At 41.4% G+C, this 15,642-nt stretch overlaps 1 protein-coding gene across 1 annotated transcript in view; it reads left to right on the top strand.

Annotated features, from left to right (window-relative positions):
• The window catches only part of ARHGAP42 (Rho GTPase activating protein 42), a 283,518-nt gene that overhangs the window by 42,920 nt on the left and 224,956 nt on the right, over positions 1 to 15,642 (top strand). The gene's annotated exons all lie outside the window — the stretch shown is intronic.

Here is a 15,642-nt window from a genome sequence, read left to right as displayed (position 1 = left end):
TTAATGTGTAAGTTTTAAATATGTAAATGATGTTCAAAGTCTGGCATACAGATATCCTGTATTACTCTGAGAAAACATAGGAATTTCCATGTTTTTCTGGAAACTCCCAGGTTCCTAGACAGGAAATAAAATGCACAGATTCTCTCTTGGCTGTTTCAACCACTGGTTACCTCTGGTTTTAGATTTTCTAAATTTCTCTCTCTCCCCCCACCCCATTGTAGTGCTTCCTAGACTACTCTACAACAGCACTGTCTGTGAGGTAGCAGCAACATGTCTGACACGCCAGGTTTCAAAGAAAGGAGGGGAATCTGGGGGACAGTAGAGGAAGCACAGAGGGCATGACAGAGAGAGGGGAGGGACATCAGGGGAGAAGCCATCCCTGGGATGAGGAAAAAGATTCTAGGGGAGGGCAAGAGCAGGTAGAAGACCAAAAGGGGGGCGGAGGGGAGGGAGAGCGTAACAGAACATCCCTGGACAAAGCCGAGTAGCAGGGAAGAGAACAAATAGATGGTAATGAAATTACAGAAGAATATACAGGCTTAGCAGAAAAGAAAAAGGAGAAAAATATTGTGACAAAACTGAACCCATGGAAAAAAGAAAAGGAAAACAGGAGACATAGCGATTAAAATAATAAAATTCGGCTAGTTTTTCCAGGACATAATGTCTTTATTAATCTCCCTTTCCCATATGCCAAGAGTCCTGATTTTAACTACTTATGCTTTTTAAATAATTTATAAATTAAGAAGTGTGGCAGTTCTTTTGCAGAAAGAGCTGCAGTGTGTCACACACTAGTGGTGTCATGTGTATTAAGCAGTTTTCCATATAGTTACTCGTTTCTTTATTAAGATATTGATCAGAGTTCTTTGGCATGCACTATAGTGGTACAGAATACAGAAAGGTGCTGCACATTTTTATCTAAGGTTTTAGAGAACCTGTATAGTACATCAAATTACTGGTAATTAATAAATAATGTGATATGACATAGCTGATGGTTACCCTAATGCATACAAACACAGGGGAAGAGTTACTGTTGTACACCCAAGACCAATGAAGTTTGGGTGTTAATACGCAAAGACTTCAAGGCATGGGGCCAAGTAGTAATAGGCTGTCTAGTGCCACCAGAACTAGAATATTGCATTCCGTCCTGTGCACTGAATTACTAGAAAGATACTGGCAAATTGGACAGTACAGAGAAGGGCGCCAAAAAAGATTAGAGGGATTGGCTTGTGAGAAGAAATTGAGATATAAATCTCTAACTTGGGTAAGCACTTGCTAAGGGGTTACATAAAGGTTCAAATATTTCAATGGATAACACTGAAGCGAGAGAGAGAGAGGAATTATTTAGCGGGGAAAGCGCTGTTGTACTGAGACTTCTAAAAATACCAGGGAACTAGGAAATGTATTCCATTGTCAGAGAAAACCTGTATTTGCATGGAAATGCACTTGGAAATATAATAGGTCTTTCTCCTCTTTAACTTCTGTTGTTCTATCAATATTGGAATGGAGATCATCATGTGGATGTGAGAACAGATTTTTTTCCCTGAATCAGTGAATGAAAATGGGAGCATCTAGCAGGCTTAGGGTTGCCAGGCGTCTGGTTTTCGATCAGAACACCCAGTTGAAAAGGGACCCTGGCAGTTCCGGTCAGCACAGCTGACCAGGCTCTAAAAGTCCGGTTACCTGCAATGGGGCAGGCAGGCCCTGTGCCCAGTTCCATGTGGCTCCCGGCAAGCAGACGGCATGTCCCATTTGGCTCCTAGGCGAAAGGGTAGCTGGGGGGGCTCTGCATGCTGCCCCCACCTGCAGGTGCAGCTCCGAGTGCCGGCTCTGCAGCTCCCATTGGCCGGGAACAGTAGCCAATGGGAGCTACGGGGGTTGTGCCTGCGTGGGGGTGCGGAGCGTATGGAGCCCCCTGGCCATTCCTCTGTCTAGGAGCCAGAAGGATATGCCACTGCTTCCTAGGAGCTGTCTGAGGTCAGCACCACCTGGAGCCCGGGCCCCAACCCTTTGCCCCATCTTGGAACCCCCTCCTACACCCTCTTCTGCACCCCTGCCCGAGCCCTGAGCCCCTTCCTGCACTTTGAACCTCTCGGCCCCAGCCTGGAGCTCCCTCCTACACCCCAAACTCCTCATCCCTGGCCCACCTCAGAGCCCTCACCCCCTCCCGCACCCCAACTCCCTGCCGCAGCCTGGTGAAAGTGAGTGAGTGAGAGTGGGGGAGAGTGAGAGATGGAGGGAGAGGAGAATAGATTGAGCGGGGATGGGGCCTCGGGGAAGGGGCGGGGCAGGGTGTTCAGTTTTCTGCAATTAGAATGTTGGCAACCCTAAGCAGGCTTATGTGGTGTAGAACTATTAATTTTATTTAAAAAAAAACAATAAAACTCTTTTCATTCTATATTATGAAAGTAATTATGTATACAAGAGTCAGGATTTACAGTTAAAGAATAAAATGTAATATAGCGTGTATCCTGGAAGTCTCAGTCATGATGGAAAATTGCCAAATCGTTGAAGTTGGTATGGGAGGATATTCTCCCTTTTTTTGTCTTTGACCTTGCACTTATTCACTTGTACAGGTTTGTTTTGTCACCTTAATGTTATGGTTGTTTGTGAGTTGCAACTTATATGCGTAGACAATGATCTAATCATTCCCTGCATAGTCTATTTGCCTTCTAATTAAATGCAGAAACCCCTGTTGTTATGCAGACACCTGAAATCTTGGGAAGAAAGGACTCTTTCTTTGTAGCAATAAGATCAGGAGAAATAAAATTCAGCAGAGAATGTGGGAGGCTGTACAAACAGACAGAGCTGCACCACTTAATACAGATGGAACCCTTCACAATTGGTTGCCAAACAAAAGCTTCAGATAAGCAATGTTAGTAAGGAGTGTGTTGATACCCTAAAGATCAGAGTTACAGTTTATATTGTGGGATTAATTTTGGCAAACATTTTGACTTTCAAGGGGTTTTCTGTACATGTTTTCTCATGCTGGTCAGAGTCACAGTGGGCTAACCTTTGAATGTGAATTCTCTTTTCTGCATTCTAAACTAATTTTCCTAGACATGCAAAAATACCTTATTGGAAGAGTAGATGGGAAAAACGTAAAGTGGATAAGAGGCTAAAGCGTTAAAAGAGAAATGAGATGGGGAACTGTCGTTTTTTAACCTCTCCCTGTATTATACTGTACATTTAAAACAGCCACACTCTTGGGAGGTGTGGCATGGTGTGGTTAAAATGGTGGTATATTTCAATGAGACTTGCAGTCACTAAAAATCTCCTCCCATTAGATATCCTGAGACTGTGCCTCAGTTGTCTTCTACAAGAATACTTGGGCGTCCATTATTTAACCACTGAGAATATCCAAAATATTTAAAATTAAAATAACTCTAATATAAGGAGAGTGGGGGGAGACACTTGAAAATAATAGAAATAAGGAATTGCAAATTGGATGTCTTCGAGATTTTTCACTGTTCAATCATAGTGATACTGTTCATGTTTGAGCAGGAGGATTTCTACATACTTACTAAAGTGACTTAAAATAGTGAAAAGTTCTCAAGAAAATAATTTCAAGCAGCTTCAAAGCTGTATTCGGCCCAAACATAATATAATGTATAAAGTGCAGTTTTTTAGTGTCTGCTGTGATGTGCTCTCCCTTCCAATGACAAAGCGGAGATTAGTTTCCCGAAATGTTGAAGAGAAAAATATTGAGCTGCAACATGGAAAAGAGTTGTATTCTTTTCATGTTGCTCATTCTTGTTCCATTGGTTGCAAGTTGGCAAAGGCCAGCAGCATGATTAATCTAGCAAATAAGTGGGATAAAGAGTTCATTGAAGATGACAACAAAAGGCTGTGTCAGAATAGACTAATGATCCTTGTGCCCTTAAATCCTTGGCAATGTACACTTAACCCTGTATCTCAGTGCAGTCCTTCCTGTCGTGCTGTGTCTTCTTTTGGAGGTGGTAGGCAAGCAGCCAGAACTAGTTCCATCTGTTCGTGCAGGCAGCCTTTTTTCTGTGCCAGCTTGCCAGATCCCTGTTTTTATAGTGAATGAATTACTACTTCAGAACTTTGAAGATGATAGTTAAAATAAGATGGAAAGATACATTTCATTTGGAATGGTCATTAAAGTTAATTTGATCCTGGAAAGTAAATCAGTTGGAAAAAAGTAGAATAACAAATGTCTAAAATCAATAAAACATACAAATGTGCTTCTAAAAATAGATACGACATGGAAGACCATGCTTTATCAGATAGCATGGCTTAGTTCATATTCACATTCTAAGGACCATACTCAGTAGAAAAGACCTGAGCTGTGGAAACAATTAAAAACTGGGTTTGGCTTCCTTATCAGGATAAGCAACTTGGCTAACTATATTATGCAAGTTTTTCTTTGCGTTGAAAGTGCACCTTAAAATGCTGTCCACTTTCTGCCAAGTTCTTTATGTTCAAAAACACTCACTCCCTAAGTAGTCTCAGGACAAGTTTTTCAAACTGATGAAAGGTGATTAACTACTCTACACATCTTAAATCACCAGCTGGGTACCTGTTCCACTGGCAAAACACAGGGCTGTTTTTAAATACCATTTAAGGGGAAGGGTTCTCTCCCTGTGTTATGATGGCAATATTTGCAGACTCAATGTTATCCTCTTTTATACTACGTTGAGGGATTGTAAAACCTTTAAAGACTTCCTTGGGTGGGCTGAATTGCTTCTCATTAGGACCCGTCTTCTGTGATGTGAAGATATCAGAAGATGCCCTGAGCATCAAAGGTACATGCGTGCATAAATATGACAGGAGAGGGAAATAAAAATCAGAATAGAAAAAGGAGAATTCCATGTGAAATGGTGGGAAGAAAACAACAACTTTTGCTGGTTTCCTGAATCAGTGTCAGCCTCTGTGAAACTGGATTTTTTTAATGGGAAGCTCCAAAAGATAGGATTAGAAATTTCAGATATAATTTTCCTAGTTACTTTCTTGTATTATTACTGTTTAATCTTTCATACTTCCTAAGCATAATCATATTGCCAGCTGCTGTGTGTACAATCTATGATGTGGAAAAAAGTTGTCTCACTGTGACATGTTCTCGTTTAATCAAATTGACTGTAGCAAACACAGCAGCTATTGAAGTTCAGCGCTTCTCAGAGAGACATTCTCGTTGCTACAGCATATTACGGGCTATTGATATAGTTTGCCTGTTTTGCGATTCTTTTGATATGAAGTAATGAAGTCAAGTTAATTCCCAGTTTATCTTTAAAGAAAAAGATGTGGGACAGCATACAGTATTTAATTTAAGGACTTCTACCTCATGTGATTATTTTCTCAGATAAGTTGTATTCTTAAGATTTGGATTTATAATACTGAAAACCATCACTTAGGGGTATATCTTTTAAAATGTTTCTCTGCTCCTTGCCTTTCGTATAATACAAATGCTACAGTGGCAGCCCCTGTAGCTGCTGTTTTACAGTCACGACAGCATTTCCATTATAAATGCCCTTTCTCGTGGTTTTGTATAACTTGGACATTAAATTGTCTGTGGGCCTTGATTATAGTAGGCCAAGGAGTAACTTATTTTTAATAAAATTTTTAAAAATCTGTGATACCATATGAAGTTCTCAGAGGGCAAAACAATAAAAGTCTCTGAACTAGACAAGTAGTTCCCCGAATTTTAGGGTTTGTGCACCATTTCATCTTTAGGCTGATACTATATTAGCCAGTTCCAGCTACCTCTTTTTGTGCACTTAGGGCAGCTCCATGCTCCAGTCTTGTGGTTTGGAAACTGGGGTTTGGAGCTGCCAAGATGAATTGTACATGAGAGAATACGCAGCTGAATGGGACCTTGGCAGCTCATCCAGCATTGAACCGCAGTACATGGGCTCACTAGGGAGAGGGTGCATGGAGAATCAATGACAAAAGTGTGAAATAGCAGATATGACTGTCTGCACCCCTCTTGGTCTTTGGACTTTCCCCAACTTCAACTGATTGAAGATGGTGATGGTAGCAGCAGCGTTAGGGGATTGGCCCCATCTGCCCTTTTAATCAAGGGCTTAAGTTGTTACCTATGCTCAGCTTCTGTTTCCCTTAAGGCAAGAGGTGTGTTTCCCCCAGAATGTCCAGTAGTAATTAACTTCAATTTAAGTCACCAGTTTAATTTGTTTTAATTAAAACAGTGTTTGTGTGTGTGTGTGTGTGTGTGTGTGTGTATGGGGAGGGAGGTGCGGTGCAGGAGAGGACAGGGCGGTGAATAGAGTATCGTAAAATAGAAGACAAGTATAATGTAATAATGATCCAAGTGTTTACTAAGTACACTAGAAATTTTGTTCCACATCTGCAACTATGCTTGTGCAATTCTTCCTCTTTCCTTTCCTGCCGCCCCCTCAGTGGTCCCTTGTGTTGTCTGCCTGTCCCAGGCAGTTTCAGCCAGAGCTTCCTTTTTAGTAGTCCAGTTCACCTTTCTCTGCCTCCACAGTGCTCACTGCGGTTTAACCCATGTCTCTTGTGATTAGGTTTCAAGGTCAGTTTCCCTTTATTCTGGGCCCTGTGTAATACGTGAGGCCAGTCTGGTGACTGATTACCGTCAGAAGAAAGGTCTGTTACTGTCAGCTAATGGAGTTCCTCCTTTAGATCAAGTGGGTAGGGGCTTTTGCCTTTGGTACCGTGTGTACTGGGGATCGATTCTTGAAGATTGTCGCTGTGTGCATGTGGCTACATTACACATGCGTCAACTGTGGAGTGTTAGAACAAGTCTGACTCTCATTTAGTTGGCCTTGGCTTTTCTTTGTTCTTCCAAAGGTCAGTCCAATAGAAAAGACTCTGTGCCTACTAACCTCTGGAAGCTTTTCAGGCTTCCTGGATGTCTCTTCTAGAGCTTAATCCTTATCCTTAAGGGTTGTGCTGGACCTGATACTCTAAATCTCACCTCTTCCAATGGATGAAATCTTTGACATTCCTAGCCCTATTGCAATTCATTTGGGATCAGAGGGCCCCTTCCTCTTCAAATCCTAACACAGGAAGTGGTTCTTTGATGCCCTGAATATCTGTCAGTGAGAGAAGTATCAAGGGGAAAAACTAGTCAACAGTTTTCATACTGTCCCCTGTACTGTGGCATTCTCAAACTTAGTCACTCCTTAAGACTACATCATTTACTTACCTAAGAGTACCTCACTCATCTTGTATTCTTTTGTATTCTTTATTTATTCTTTATTGTGTGTTCTTTATTATAACTCATAGTGAGCTATTGTAGGCAATTTGATATCAGGTGGGACAGAAAGAATCGGGGAAAATATAGCACTTCAGGATAAACTCTTCATTCCATAATTATAAATGGTTGGCATAGTCTTGGTAGGTCAGCCCAATCTCCACAAGGAAAGTGAAGCCGAAAGGGCAAGGTGCCAGATGGAAGATTGTGTCAGAGTCCCTATACCCTGCACCAGCAGCCATGCCTCTGACTGTAAAGATCAGCCACTTCCTCTCCTTAAGGTCATGTATGGCAGGCACTGGACACAGCACAGATGATGCCAATGCCAGAGTGTGGTTAGGGGCCTTCAGGCCCAGCTCCCTACCCTTATGTCCCCACCCCAGGGCGTACCAGCTGAGACCTCCAGGAGAATCACAGACCCATATGACTCAATATTGAAGATTAATGTGGCTATTTTTCTTGGTCAGGGACATGGTGTTTCTAAATGGGGGAGACTTTTGCCTGAAACTGTGGCCTCCTCACTACACAGTCTCACAGGGCATCCAAGTCCAGGCAGGCATCATCTCAGCCTCCTCCTTTGGTCACAATAACTCTCTCGTGGTATCAGGCCAACAAAAATGAAGAATTATGAACTGCCGTTTGAGACCTTAAGTGTCCTGCGTGCTTTCACAAGCAATGCTAACATAGGTGGATGGTATTGCAGAAATGGTCCCTCCCACCTCAAAACCAATATAGCCTAAGGAATTTGCCCTGGAAAGCAAAAAAATAAGTAGGAATCAAATCTGTTTTATACAAGTATATGGCCCTTTGCTCCTTGGGATCTAATACTCACACAAATTGGTTGCCAGCTATCTTAGTGATACAGTGGCAAACTTTATGGAAAGCTGATGCTATTCAGAGTAATCAGAAAACTCAGCTTACAATCTTGGCTCTTGCCAGACACCATAGAAAGGAATACAAGTCACGTGGCAAGTCGAGTAGTTCATGAAGTACAACAGGAGAAAATATCTCTAGGTACCTACTAGCTAGAACAAATAGAGGATCAGTAGCTGCCCTCTCTTACTTCAGAGCTATCTATAGGTCTCCCATCCAGCCCTCTCTGGAGTTAGATCCCTGACTGGTGCCAGGCTCTTTCAATTTGGAAGCAAAAAGAGCTTCCAGTACCTTTGATCAAATGAGGTGATTGGACATTTGTCCAGAGGGTTATACCCTATGGAACAGTGGAAGAGCTACAGGAACTGCCTTATCCCATTCCCAATCTCAGGGTTGGTCTGCACTGTGAACTTACATCAAAATCCACACCCCTGAGACATGTAGCTATGCTGAACTAACCACTGGTGTAGCCAACAGAAGAATTCTTCTGTTGACCTAGCTACTGTCTTTTGTGGAGGTGGATTAACTGCAGAGATGGGAGAATCCCTCCCATCCCTGTAGTGAGTGTCTACTCTGAAGCGCTGTAGCAGTTTAAGTGTAGACATACCTTTAGCAGCCCATGGAAAGGACACAACATCATCAACTTCAGGTCAGAGGATTATAACCCACTCCTTCTCCTATTTCTAGCCCCAGACAATAAAAGACAAGCAATGTGAGGCCCTGTCTGAAGCATCTAAGGACATTCCATTAAGGAGGCTTGTCTTCAAAACATTCCATTTATCATCCTCAGATGCTTCTGATGTTTTGCCATTGGATGGCAGCCTTTTTCTTTTCTCAGCTTCAGTTTCTCAGCATTTGATCTGATATGTTCTCCCAGGGTCTCTCCAGTATCATGGTAGCAATAATATTTACTTTAGGGAAGAAGGAAATTCACTTATCTTCCTGGACAGTTTCTCTGATCAGGGTTCTGCACAAAGAGAAAAGTGAAGCAAACACAGAGCGATATGGTTCCTGGAGTATCTTGGATTCAGGACAAATGCAGACACATGGTGCCAGGGACGTCAGTCATAGGCCTGGGCTGATGATGAATGTCATCAGATACAAGGTTTCATCTCAGTAGAATGTTAACAGAAGACCGCCATGAAGGAAAACCAGTGGTGTGACATAAAACAAAAATACAGTTCTTATAAGAGTCCACTGGGGAATTCTGATCTCATACAGAGGCATGTTTCAGTGATCTTGAGTTTTTATGGCTCCTATCAGTAAATCTAGATATTCCCTCTGCATTTCAACTCTTGGCAGATCTAGCTCCAATTGTATTGTATTCATTCCCATAACTCCTGAATGCCGAGAATGTGGGTGGATTGTTTTTTTGTTTTTGGTTTGTTCTCCCCCCCCTTCCCCCAAAGGGATCTTTCTGATCTAGTTCAGGGAGTGGGTACTGTGATGTCCTGTCCCTTTAAATGTTTGAGCACTCTCCACTTCCCAGTGGAAAGCCTCACTTTCATGTTAGTTTCAGCTTCTGCTGCCTGAACAATAAAGCGAGCACTACAGCCAGCTTTGTCTCTATCAGCTCCCATTGGGTCTGTCTCTATCTCCTTTTCTACTGGGTCCAAATAGAACAGGTACCAAAAGGAGAGCACAGTATCCTCCGGCTGAAACACAATGATTCATTAAGGTCTTGAAGCACTGCTCCTTCCATGGATAATGAACCCTTCCAGGTTGTGGCAGTCAATGTGTCGGATAGGGTTTTTATAATAACTGGAAAGAACATGATCAGCCTTACCCCCAGAGAAAAATTCTCCTGTCCTAGGTGGAGCAAAGTTTTCTATTTCTATGGGCACTACACACACAGGATATGGTACACAGCGTTTTGGAACCCTTCGTAGTCAACCTCTTAGGCTGGGTTGACAGACTCAGGTTAACCAGGCTTGTTGTTAGCGCTCTAAAAATAGCTATGTAGACAGCACTTTGTTGCAGATTGGGCAGGACCTTGGGCTCTGAAGCTCCCCCACTTAGGCTTCAGAGCCTAGTGCTACACTGAGCCACAACTTCAAGGCAACGCTTACACAGCTATTTTTAGAGCATTAGCAGAAGCCCGGCTAACCTGAGTCTGTTGATTTCGGCCAGCAAGCTTGCTCCCACAGGCTTCAAAATGCCATGTAGACATACCATAAGGGGAGATGAACACCAGGACTCACACGGTAAGATTTGTATATTAGCAGAGTGGCTCCTTCACCGCAAAAAATCTCACCTATCGTAAGTCAATTTGGTGGCTCGTGATCCGCCTCTGTGCATCTGGAAACCGTAAATAACGTGCCCTGTGACCTCAGTACTTGTCAGGACCCAGAATGTGAGGGGATGAATGACATATTGCACAAAGCTGGGCAAGGCCCCTGCTATATGTCTTCCCACCTCTTCCACTGCTTCCCCAGGACAGTACAAATGATAGGCGTGAAAGTGGCAATGATACTGTTGATGTCCTTCTGATTGAAGAGGCTTTGGCTCTCAAGCCTGATTAATCTACACCTGGGTATTTGGATGCCTTTCTGGGGACCAGAAAAGTTGAAAACAAATTCAATGTACGCCAAAAGAGAAGTTAGCAAATAAATTTTTATCTGTTAGCTGGTCCAAAGTCCATACTTTAACTCCCATGTTAAACCAGTGAAACTTAACCTTAAGTTTCTCCAGGGGGGCTTTATTCTGTATGCATAGGAGTGTCCAAGCAAAAACATCAACTCTTTGTAGTATAACGTTCTCAGCACCTTCAAGACAAGTAAGTTTTGTATAAATCCAGCATTAAAATTTTCTGTAAGGACTGACCTTATTTCAGCACCACAAGATCATAGAACATGACTTTGGAATCTCACTCTAATCTTGGCGCCACTACTCAGATTGAACCACTACAAGGGGCATCAGTATACTTCTGATTCATTAGAGTAGGTCTCCTTAGGGCTACAGTCTCCAGTCAGATGAGAGGTTATTTAAATTAGAAATTGTGAGCTTTCTGTAGCGAGACCAGTATTGTACTTCTAATTCATTCAGTCTTAGCCAATGTCCTTTCCCTTTTTTTTTTCTTTTGGCAGAAGTTTTCTCCATGCCCTAATGTCAAAGGAAAAATGAGGGGAATACTTATATACAATTTACCTCATTTTGGATGTTCACATTTAAACGATGATCATGCTTCATGCCCTGGAGGCACAGTGCTATGAAAATCCCATTGTAATGGATCATACGTTTTCCTATTTTTCAAACTATCTGAAAAATTCCTTTTGTTTGAATAACAAGGCCCAGAGATCCTGGATACAAATGGATCATCCAGAATAGAGATGGAAATTGACACCCATAGATTAGGGTTTGTTGTCATTAGGTGGAATGTGCCCTGTCCTGCCCTAGAAGAAATTGTCCTTTTTCCTCAAAGTATATTTAATACAATCTGTAATTTTAAGAAAGTGGATTTAAGTTTCCCTGGCACTGGAAGTTATCTCAGCTGGAAGGAACTTCCAGGAGGTAGGACATTTCCCTCCTGCCAGTGAATGATAGGTCTGTTTCTGTCCCTGAGCTGCAAAAGCAAGTTGGAGTACCATTGTAGTGAATCTGTGGACCTTATTGTTCAAAGAAAGGACGTTTTCAGGCAAGAATGGATACATTTTCCTGTTCTAAGTTGTCCTTGATTTTGAAATAGATTGAGACGTGGCTGTATTAATCAATTTATTATTCTGTGCCTTACAGTCTAGCAATCGCAATGTGTACTCATAATGAAACCTCTTCCTTCAGTAAAATCATTGTCTAAAGCCAAAACTCAGGCAGGGAATTGTTTCTCTTAGTACCTATCATCTTCTCCAGTTTCTTTATCTTCTCCCTCTCAGAATCCCAATCAATTAATATATTGCTTAGACTGTTCTGTTATTTTTAAACATTAGCGGTTGTCACACTTACTGGGCTAACTGTACCTCTGACCCTCTTGGTCTCAAGCCTCGGGCTGTCACCACTCTTGGGATGGAATCACCTGATTTTTCCCACTCTCAGACCGCGTGGCCGTCCCTGGGTACTCACTGTGATTGCCTTAGCAGTCTGCTTTAGGCTCAGACCCTGTGGTTCTGTTCCTTCTAGGAGCAATGGCAGTGATAAGAAGAGACCAAATAACCTTCAAGCAAAATATTATCTAGATATAAAAAAGCACTTCAGAGAAAACATCTTAAATAATAACAGAAGTTAAGTATATCTAGCTTTCCCCTGAGGCTTATTCTCTGGATCTGGGAAAGCCCAACTTCTTTAGCCTCTTTAGTTAAGAAATGGGATGATGAAAGGACTTACGCCCCTTTTTAGAAGTCTGAGCAAAGCAATGACTCCTTTCTCTTTCTCTCTTTCTCTCTCTCTCTTTTTTTTTTTTTTTGGGGGGGGGGGGGAAGTATTCTCTCTTTCCTTCCCATCACTTTGCCATCTTCTTTGATTTTGAATTCTGATCTTCTGAGGCAGTTGGCCAAACAAGAATTAGTGAGTCTAAATCAGGATTTAAAGTGGTCAGTACTGCTTGTCTTGTACTTGAAGCCCTAGGCTCTCTAACCTGAGGGAAAGGAGTAATTTCAATGGGAGTTATTTCTGTCCTCTAGGAAAGTAGTTCTCAACCAGTACACTTACCCCTGTGGGTACGCAGAGGTCTTCCAGAGGGTATATCAACTCATCTAGATATTTGCCTAGTTTTACAACAAGTTGCATAAAAAGCACTAGCAAAGTCAGTACAAACTAAAATTTCATAGACAATGACTTGTTTATAGAATCATAGAATATTAGGGTTGGAAGAGACCTCAGGAGGTCATCTAGTCCAACCCCTTGCTCAAAGCAGGACCAACACCAACTAAATCATCCATTACACTGCTCTATATACTATACACTGAAATGTAAGTACAGTATTTACATCCCAGTTGATTTATTTTATAATCATATGGTAAAAATGAGAAAGGAAGCAATTTTTAGTGATAATGTGCTGTGATACTTTTATATTTTTATGTCAGATTTTTAAGTAGTTTTTAAGTGAGGTGAAACTTGGGGGTACGCAAGACAAATCAGAATCCTGAAAGGGGTACAGTAGTCTGGAAAGGTTGAGAGCCACTGCTCTAGGAGGCAGAATAGGCTTTCTTGGGAGGAGTACTGGGTGAGGGAATTTCCATGCACCCTCTTCCTCCCTTGCACATCTACATCAACAGCTGGTCACAGTCTGGTCCTAAAATTATGCATTGAGTTACTAATATCCAAGTTAGACATTCAGTAAAATGTGTTCTCTCTGTCCATGGGAATTTACAGACATAGACTATTTATGGTAATGGTTAATCCTTTGCACTTCTGTAGCACTTCATATTCTGGAATCTTAGTCCTTTACAAGTATTATTTAAGCCTCACATCATGCCTCAGTGCTAGTTTGCACGAGGGCTTTAATGATTTACTCTGTGGTAATTTGGTGGAAGAGCCTGTAGTAGAACCCAAGAACTCTGTCTTTGTCCTTTGCTTTTACATAAACTACCTGAATAGATCCTTCTCATACCTACAGAACAATTGACACCTAAGATTAAGTGTCAGAAGTTAATGTAATAGGTTCAGATTTTTTAGAAGAAACAAAAACCGTTTTTTTATTGCATAAACTTCACAAGATACTGTCAGATGTACAAAGCAGAACTACTTCTAAGTTGTTAAAATAATACATTGCTATTGTTAGATGATTTTCATACACCTAGGAACAAGAAACATTCAGTAAGCTTGCAGTACATTCACAAGTGTATACTTAACTCTGTTCTTAATAGAAAACATATTATTCAGTGTATTATGGAGACAGTACAGTAGCTCAACATGTCGGGGGACTACCAGGTGAGCTGCTCTTTTTAATAACTGTAATTCTACTTCTGATATGCTTTTTTTGGAGCAACAAGTGCCAGAGTGATATGAAGGAAAGAGAGTCAGTTATAGAAGAGAAAATAGAATTTATAACGATAAAATGATGAGACTTCATGTCTGGGGAAATTTTCTTTTGTTCACCGAAGGAAAGTGCAAGTGGTGGTATTTTAAACTGCATGTAAGTAATGAATAGCTGTTAATTGAAAACAAACATATATAGTTACACTGTAGATACAGAATGGTAAAAGTGCTTAATGAAAATGCTTTGCCAAATTATGTTTTTTAAATAATGGCTGAATAATCCGAATTTATTGGCTTGTGTCTTACTTCATAGCAATTGTATTTTCTGTATTTAAAATAAACTGTAAGACAAGGGGAAATAATATTTAATATATTTCAGTAGCATATAACTATTGTAAAGTCATTATCTTCCGAGTTTCTGTGTTTTCTTTTAAAATCTTATATCAAATTAAGTCTTCCAGGAGAGTCAACCATCTGGTAATAGGAAAAATAGCTTATCCAAATGAAGGATTGAACAGTCCCCAAACTTTTCTTATTTACAAAGATAACTTGTGTAGGAAATTTATATATCTACAACTGTGCATTAGATAATCATATTTCATTCCTTACCAATAGAAGAAAATGTATTCATGTCTGCCTTTTCTAAAAAAGGCCCTTTATTTTCTTTAAGGCTGATGCACACCATAGCTGTAAGCAAAAATGAATAAATAATGAGAGATTGAGTGTGGTGGTGGCATCTAAAGAATTTAATGCCTACCAGCCAGAGGCCGATCTGAAAGAACCAGGCACTGACCAAGGATTGGGGCAGCACCTTAGTAGGAATTCCAGCAACTCGGACAAAGGGAGTATTTCTATCGATTGGCATCCTCAGTCTTTTTTTTATTATTGATCCCTGGCTTGTAGCTGTCTGGAATTTAAGCCTTGATTTCAGTGAATATATTGAAATCCTCTTTATCATTGAGGCACATTAAAATTAACTAATACATAAGCGAAATTCAAAGGAAAATACCAGCACTAATGCTTATGTCCTCCCTTCCCTTTTTTATTCCTCTTTTGTGTCCTCCCCTCCCACTATTGTTTTGATACATTTACCCCGGTTCCAGATTGCCATGCCCCAAACCCTCTCTTCATTCAAGTGTCTCTTAAAGTATGCACTTCCTTCAGTGTTGCCCCAAAAGAGCTAGCTAAAAACCAGTGAAAACCCACAAAGCTATCTTTTTTAAAAAAAGTCTCTTCAGAACATTATATAGTATTGTGTTTATATTTAGTTATTTTTAAAATAGCTGGTAAGCCCCTATGGAAAACTTTATCTGTGGGAGACGTATATTAAAATAAAACTCATGGTAACCTATGGGCCCAATCCTGCAACCCTTGTGTATGTATGTAAGAAGTTGTTGTTTGCAAGTAGCCCTACTGCATACACTAGGACAGGGGTAGCCAACCTGAGCCTGAGAAGGAGCCAGAATTTAGCGATGAACATTGCCAAAGAGCCACAGTAATATGTCTGCAGCCTCCCATCTGCTCCCCACCCACCCCCCGCTTCCAGTGCCCCCCACCCACCGGCAGCCCCGCCAATCAGCACCTCCCCCTCCCTCCCCATGCCTCCGCCCACCGCAATCAGCTGTTTTGCAGTGCGCAGGAGGCTCTGGTGGGGAGGGGGGAGGAGT

Source organism: Trachemys scripta, chromosome 1, assembly GCF_013100865.1.
Source record: "Trachemys scripta elegans isolate TJP31775 chromosome 1, CAS_Tse_1.0, whole genome shotgun sequence".
Lineage (NCBI taxonomy): Eukaryota > Metazoa > Chordata > Testudines > Emydidae > Trachemys > Trachemys scripta.
The sequence above is the reverse complement of the archived record's forward strand: the minus strand, read 5'-3'. Positions and strand labels throughout refer to the sequence as shown.